At 41.6% G+C, this 7,940-nt stretch overlaps 1 long non-coding RNA gene across 1 annotated transcript in view; it reads right to left on the bottom strand.

Moving 5' to 3' along the window:
* Positions 1-2,222: 2,222 nt before the first annotated feature.
* Positions 2,223-7,940, bottom strand: part of LOC118764423 — a 16,503-nt gene continuing 10,785 nt past the window's right edge. Inside the window, exon 3 of the long non-coding RNA XR_005000237.1 lies at positions 2,223-2,316. This is a non-coding gene — a long non-coding RNA (uncharacterized LOC118764423). The remainder of the gene's footprint in view (positions 2,317-7,940) is intronic.

Genomic DNA, 7,940 nt, shown 5'->3' with positions numbered 1-7,940 from the left:
TTTTGATGCAAACTCTCTGCTCAACTCTCTCTGTCATGGTCCATGCAACAATCCAACGCTACACACTTTCCTTCCAAGCATTGCTGCAAATAGTAGAAGTGAGATAGAACGTTAAAACTTAGCATGCATGCACAGTAGAGTTCAAGGTCAATCTGTGCCAAGCAGCTTTATCCTCCATGCATTAGCTTCGTTACTATAGCAACAGACCTGATACTTATTGATCAGACCAATTATATATATATATATATGGAAAAAAAGTCAAGGTAGAAAATGCTAAAATAATTTTATAAAAAACATTTCAGTACCGGTTTCAGTCGTTGAGACTTTTTCAACAGTAAGAATCGAAAACAAATTTTGGAAAAATTATATATAGGCACATTTTCAGAGTTTCAATAGCCCCAGGTCCTTACTTTGAAGCTTCTGACAAGATAGCCATTTTACATGACTAAAGAAAAAAACTGATTTGGGCAATAGTTTGTTCCACTCCTATTTTAAGTATAAATGGCTCACTTTGAAGGTAATACAAAAAATAATTTAACTTAGAGAATTGGTACGACACTAGAACTAAATGCCTACCTCCTGAATTCAGATTTTGTCAAAACTAACTTAGATTTTCACAGATACCAAACTACCCCAACACCATAACTTCTCTCCATATCAAGTGTAAAACTTCAGGGCAGGCACAGTTAAGTTTAGTATGGTGATTAGTTGGTGCTCAGAGATTGTTGAGCTATTAGAAAGAAGTTTTATGTTTGCTAGAGAATCACTATAGAGCAGTAAATATGTATAAGTCAGTAACTTAATGAGCAAAGAACACAGGGATGAATTCTTCTGTGGTAGGGTTAGAGGTGATAAATACATAAAGTGAGTGTTGAAGTAGTAAGGGTACGTGACAGGATAATTAACCCTTTAGCATTCAGATTAATTTCTCAAATGTAATGCTTCGTTTTAAATTAATTATGCATTATCTTGTAGCTTTGAGATTTTGATAATGTGAGTGTTTATTTTTAGAATGACATTGTAGGGGGTCTCCAAAAGGAGTCTAAGGGAGTAGCTTCCCTGCCTTCCTGAGCTAGTTTTCCACCACATTTCATAAAAATCGTGGTAGAGGCCTCGATCTTGGGACCACTTATGCCTAGAAACTGAGGTTGAGGGTAAGCAAAGGCATGCTCCCCAAAGAAAATCCAGCTTCAAAAATATTTCATGATAGCAAAGGAAAATGGGCACCAGCCCGTCCAAAGTTTGGGGAGAGCACTGTACCTGCCTACCTCAGTTGCTATGGCAATAAGGTAGATCCGGCCAACCCCTTTGACAGGGACAAAACTCATTTTAAAAACACTGGATGATGATGATGATGATTGTAGGGTTGATGTGAGAGGCAGGATCTGGTCAGTTTGAACATAAAGACCAGGAAAATAGTTTGACCTGATAGGGTCTGTTTAAGTGCTAAAAGATGAATGAAGACAATACTATAGCAACAGGGATTTCTGCACATGCCCCGCCTCACCAGGAACTGATGGAGAGGTTAAAAGACTGTTTTTGTGAAGACTTCTAGCAGACTGCTATGGTAACAGAGGGCAGTGACTTGTTGAAGAAGAAAGCCAAGGAAGACACAAGAAAAAGTGATGAAGGCTGTTCCCAGGAGGTTCACTATCAAATAAATTAAAGGGATGCAACTACAGGTGAGACATTATGCAAGAGAAGAACAAGGCAAGAAAGGCAAAACAGACATGATAGTGATGACGACGACGATGGTCATGATGGTGATGATAGTGACTTTCACTACTATGGGGTCAATGAAAAACATGTACAATGTTTAATATATATTAGAATTCACTCATGGAATTTCTAGATGAAAGAAATTAGTCAACTAATTTAATGTGGGGAGAGAGAGAGAAATGAAGTGATATGGTTGTGCCAGAGAGAGAGAGAGAGAGAGAGTATTTCTTTATTCACCATAAGGTTGAGTAAAAGAGGGGACAATACAGGGACAGACAAAACAAACATTGGGGTTAGGGTATCGAATGAGACGAAACGTATGAATAAACAAACAATTAAAATATATACCAGTGGTTCCCAAACTATGAGTCGCGACCCACAGATGGGTCGCGAATGGAATCTTAGTGGGTCGCAAAAAGTTATAAAATTACGCATTAGCTTTGAGTAACTGCTGTCTATCGAGGTTGTTCAAGACTTATGTTTTCAATATCAGACTTGTTGTTTTACCAAGCAGTAGGCTTTTTCACGAACTTAACAAATCAGAGGTTGTCATTTTCTCAAGTTATTTATTCGTACGTAATCGTAAAAAGGAAAGGTCTGTTGTTACCTAGTTACAGAGAACTTTAACTAGGCGAAGTATAACACTGAGCGAGCCGATAAAAGTTACTACTTTAAGGTTTTGTATTAGTGTTAGTATTTACACATAGGGTATAGAGACGTTGAAACAGTTATAAAATGTTTTGTTTCACATCTCTCTCTATATAAACGGCAGTTTGTCTGTCTGTGTGTTTGTGTGTCTGTCAGGTTGTACCCTCACCCTGACCACGGCTTTCAACCGATTCTGATGAAACTTGACACACACATAGCCCAATGTCATAATTCAAAACTAACGCAGCGAAAATTTAGAAAAGTTCTCCCAGTTCTGAAAAAAATTGATAAATTCGACATGGGGTCGAGAATCTAAGCTTTTTATTTGCAACACATTTTCTGTTGTAGTTTTCGCAACTTGCAATCGATTTTCACCAAACTCATGGTGAAGCTTAATGTTACCCTAAGAAACTTAATTCTGACGTTAGTTTTCCATGCAATACCTTACCATCAGAAAAATCGATAAAATCATGCCATTTTGGAAAATCGCGTTCAAATTCAAGATGACATATTTTCGACAATATCTTTCACAAATTGGCAGGAAATTAAAGGGAAAGGACTAGATTGGGATTAGTCGTTGTCTACTAGGGGCTCTTACATACCCGGGCAACGCTGGGCTATGCTGCTAGTTTAATATAAATAATTTTTTTACTCAGTAGAGTTAAGTGGGTCGTCATAAACTGGTGTGATAAATAGTGGGTCGCGACTCTAAAAAGTTTGGGAACCACTGATATTTTTTACGTGATATGTTTTGTATATTACCGTCTTTCTCTCCGTCGCGGAAACTAATTCACTGGGAGGGAGCAATTTCACATTATCACCTTCTTTGGTACTTCTTTAATTGGTACTTCTTTAATTCTTCGTTAATAACTATGTTTTCGCGGGGGCGAGTTGCTGCACTCGCAAAATTTATTTTTGATTGTCGTGGATGGTCCTTCCAGGGATGGCGCAAGTTTGCGCCTCGCCAACAAATTCACCCATGACCCGCGCCAACCTTTTTGCTAGGACCTTGACCAAAATCTTCAACTCTGCGTTAAGCAGAGTGATGGGCCGAAAATTATCAATTAAATCCTCCTTGTTTGGGTCCTTTCTTAACAGCGCTACCACTCCTCGGCTCACAGAGTTAGGAATTCTCCCATTCTGCTGCCAGTTGGTGTACATGCATGCAAGTAGGTGCCCAAACAAGTCTGCTACGATAGAGTTCGTAAGGCAGACCATCGAGTCCCGGCGATTTGTCCCCACCGCAGTCTGCCAACACACCCTCGACTTCCTTGGCTTTAATCGGTGCCTCACATGATAGACAGCGAACCAGCTACGAAGTCTGCGAGCATCTCCCTGCGCTCCAGTCCGCCGCTCCTTCCGAATAGCAGGGCGAAATGATCGTGAAACACCTTGCACATCTCCACGGGTTCGTTTACTGATCGACCATTTGGGTCCGTCAAAGATCGAATGGTTGAGTTGTTGCCACACTGGCCCTCTACCACCTGGCCCATCCGGCTGCGTTGATCCCTTCCTGTCTCATTGCATGGATCTTAGCCCTGACAATGCACCCTTCATGTTTAGCTTTGAGATGTTGGTCGAGTGCCAACCTCGCCGCTAACACTTTGCACTGCCTTACCTCATTGCCTCATCTATTGCCTTAACTAGTTCCTTTTCTACTTAGTTTCTAGCACTAGCTAATTCTTTGCTAAACCTAACTGACTCAAATTTGATGGATCTTTTCAGGGTGTACCACCATTTGTTATTGGTAATGGATCCGGTTAATGCCCTCATTACTAATTGTTTAATCCAATTCCTGTAGGCTCCACTGTCCAATGGTGACTTGTTTAGCTTCAAGTAACCAGTACCTCATCTACACATGCTATCTATGTCGAGCGTACAGGTCACTAATTTGTGATCACTGTAGCTGACGATATGGTGTTGTGGACAGCTAAGTATTTTCTTTTCCTTCTAGTTATGATTCTATCTATGTAAGATCTGGACGACCCGTCGTTTCTTGCACAGGTCCACGCTGGAGCGTCTGGGTATTCAGTCTGAATCAATCTGCCAACTCGAAACGACTTAGCAGATCGCTGAGGTGAGGTAATCCCCTCCTATTCTTTCTCGAGCCAACATAATCTATGCGTTCATCGCAAATTATGTTGAAGTTACCTAGCAACACTAACGTGTTCGACGTGCCAAGAAAATTCTCTAGGCTTTTGAAGTAATCTTTCTGCCCGGCTTTTCCTTCGCAGGGAGCATAGACAGCGACCAGCCTGAACACTTTACCACTGCTGTGCGTCACATCCAAAACGACCAACCTGCCTTCCGGATCTATAAAGACAGTTTTAATCTCTTGTAGTGATCCTATAACGGTGCGCGCTCGCGCACCGTCCATTTGTATTTCGCGCGTGTTGGTGCCTTTACCAAGGCAGAGAGAGGAAGGGCCCTCTCGCGCATGCGCGAAGCACCGAAGAAGAACCATTTTTGCCTACGTAGCAGTTAGCCGAGGCAAGGGGTGTCGTAAGACGTTGACCACCAGCGTCCAGCAGCAGCGGCGACTTGGGACAGCTGCGACCGAAGGAGACGGACGTGTATTCTCACTGTCCAGCTTTGATAGCAGTCGGCCGAAAGCTTTTAACCCAAATTGTTGCCGCCCACATTCAACTTCCCTGTTCGACGCCATCTTGAACCCGTTCTGGTTTTAGCGGCTGAGGATTGTAAATATTACAATCGATTAACTTTCAGCCTTGCGCGCCCCGACCAAGGACATCAGATAACCACTTATTGTTATTGTTACCAAGAAAGAATAAAGTAGTATTATATTTTACGTCTGCGTCTTGTTGTTTCTGACTGGTAGAATTCTGGATTTTAAAGCAACGGCTAGTGATTGCTTTCTTGTACCCCGAAAGTACAAGAGAAGATATTCACACTCACACTAAGTTCGTTACAGTGGAAGTTCGTTACACTCTAAATCCAGGTTTTTTCTAACCAGTACTGCCACTTCTCTGCCCCCTCCAGGTCGACAGGGAGAAACGTATTTCTCGTAGCCGTTTAGAAGGGGCGAAAAAGCCTGCAACCCACTCAGTCTGGATTCGGTAATTACAACTACATCCAAACGATACAACCTAAGGTCGTTAAGGAGGTAGCCTTGCTTCCAATACGACCCCAGGTCGCGAATATTTATAAACCGAGTTTAAACGAGAATGTGAAAAATTAGTCGATGTTTAAAACTTACTGTTTTAACGGGAGAGAGGGTGTTTTTCACACCCTCCTCTTTTCTGTCTGTGAGTGTTGTGGTTTGCGAGGTCATTTTTTCGCGAATTGCCTGTACAGATGGCTCTAAAAGTTCATCTGTAACAGGCTGACGTCCTCCGCAAAAGATTTTTTTAGTTAAAAATAGTCAGTGTTGTATATAGTATAAAATTTGACATTTTCAAGAATAGTATTATTTACATCTGTTGCGATATATTTTTTCGCCGATTTCATTAAAATAATTTCGTCTCTTAATAGTTTATTATTTTTGTTTATCGCCGTGAAGGTGTTTCTCTTTTCTATATTAGGCGATTGTGGAGGGGTGTGTGTGTGTGTGCTTGTAGAAGCGTGGGTGTTTGTAGGTGTGTGTGTGTTTGTGTGTGCTTTTTCCAGTGTGTGTGTTTTTTTGGCTACGTGTGTGTTTGCGACTGTATTTGTGGGTGTGGGTGTGTTTGTCTGTCTTGGAGCATAGTCCTGTGTATCCGAAGAGGGTGGGTTTTTCCGTTTCCATCTTCTTTTTGAAGGTTCCACTTTGACCCACTCCTGGATGTCGTTGTTGTTGTTTTCTCCCGCTGTCGGCTGAACTTCGGCAATTGGGGTGCGCGACGTGGCTGCTATTTCTAGCGGTGTGGTTGTTGTCTTCGGCGTCGTGCTTGCCTCTTCTGCTGCGTTTTCTTTGGCTGTCTTCTTTTTCTTACAGCTCGACCTTATGTGGCCTTTCTCACCACCTTTGTAACATCTGGGCTTTCTCCCCTCGACTACCACCATCATGCTGGTATTTTCTCCAATTGTAAGGGAACTGGGCAATTTTTCTAAGTCTGAGGGGTTTGCTTGGATGACAAGCTCTAAATTTTATCCAAACCAGTTATGTGGTGGTGTCTCTTGGATCGAAGAATTGAAATTTCTTCTTCTTTGCCTATGAGAATAGTGGCTATCACAAAGGCCACATCTATTTCGAATGGTATATCCGTAACTGTGATTTTCGAAGTTCTCTTTCCTAAATAAGTCGGCAGGAGAACTACTTCTTCCGACTTCAATGTCCTTATTGAATGTTCCCTAGCTTTTTCTTTGCTAGGGAAATGCGCCACTACAGTGCCGAAGCAACTACCCCTCGTTATGTAACTTGTTTGTTGCCATATTGGCCTCAAGCATTTTTCTATTGTTTCCCTCGGTACGAAGTCGATTTTTTATTTTTGACATTATATGTTTTGTATATTACCGTCTTTCTCTCTGTTGCGTAAATTAATTCACTGGGAGGGAACAACTTTACATTATCACTCTTTTTTTAGTAAACTTTGGTATTTTTTAAAATTCTTTGTTTATTACGATGTTTTCACTGGGGCGAGTTGCTGCACTCGCAAAATTTTTTTTGACTTTTCCTGTTGTGTAGTAGCCTCGCTAAACATCTTGTCGTCTGCTTTTGTAACGCTCGCGTGAGATGCTCTTTACTTTCACCTTCCTCCTCCCACATTTTCGCCTTCAATGCCTTCAGACAAATTTTCAACGTTTTCCTCTGACTCGGAAGAAATTGGTGGCAAATTCATGTTTTTTTGCCGCTTCCCTCTTGAATCAAGGGGGAAAGAACAGCAAAACTCTGCTGCAACAGCAGAAAAGAAGTGGTCTCGACGACCAAAACAGCAAATGTTCACAATTTTCAGCACAATAACAATCTTTCACTGCGAAGCAAAGAATAACACGACCGATCAGAGAGAGAAACTAATATGGTTCTGCCAGAGAGAGAGAGAGAGAAAGAGAGAGAAAGACAGAGAGAGAGAGATGAAGTGATATGGTTCTGTCTTGCGATTCCTTTTCTTGATTAAAGCAACTTTATGTCAGTTCACTCACTTCATTTCATAATTCCATGAACGTCTCAGTATCTCATGTTGCTGCCCTTAAATAATATCAAACCTTATTTCCTGTCAAAATAATTAATGTTATAACGATACATTTAGGGAAGGCATTGTGAGGCAAATGTAAAGGGCACAGTAGACATCTTATAATTACATCAATAAAGACTGAGGCAGGGAGCTGGCGGAATCGTTAGCAAAATAGGCGTAGGAGTGGCTGTGTGGTAAGTAGCTTGTTTACCAGCCACATGGTTCCGGGTTCAGTCCCACTGCGTCGCACCTTGGGCAAGTGTCTTCTACTATAGCCTCGGGCCGACCAAAGCCTTGTGAGTGGATTTGGTTGATGGAAACTGAAAGAAGTCCGTCGTATATATGTATACATATGTATATGTATGTGTGTGTATATGTTTGTGTGTCTGCGTTTGTCCCCCCCAACATCGCTTGACAACTGATGCTGGTGTGTTTACGTCCCTGTAACTTAGCGGTTCGGGA

This window comes from Octopus sinensis, linkage group LG8 (genome assembly GCF_006345805.1).
Source record: "Octopus sinensis linkage group LG8, ASM634580v1, whole genome shotgun sequence".
NCBI lineage: Eukaryota > Metazoa > Mollusca > Cephalopoda > Octopoda > Octopodidae > Octopus > Octopus sinensis.
Note: the sequence above shows the minus strand (reverse complement) of the source record. Positions and strands in the feature narration are given on the sequence as shown.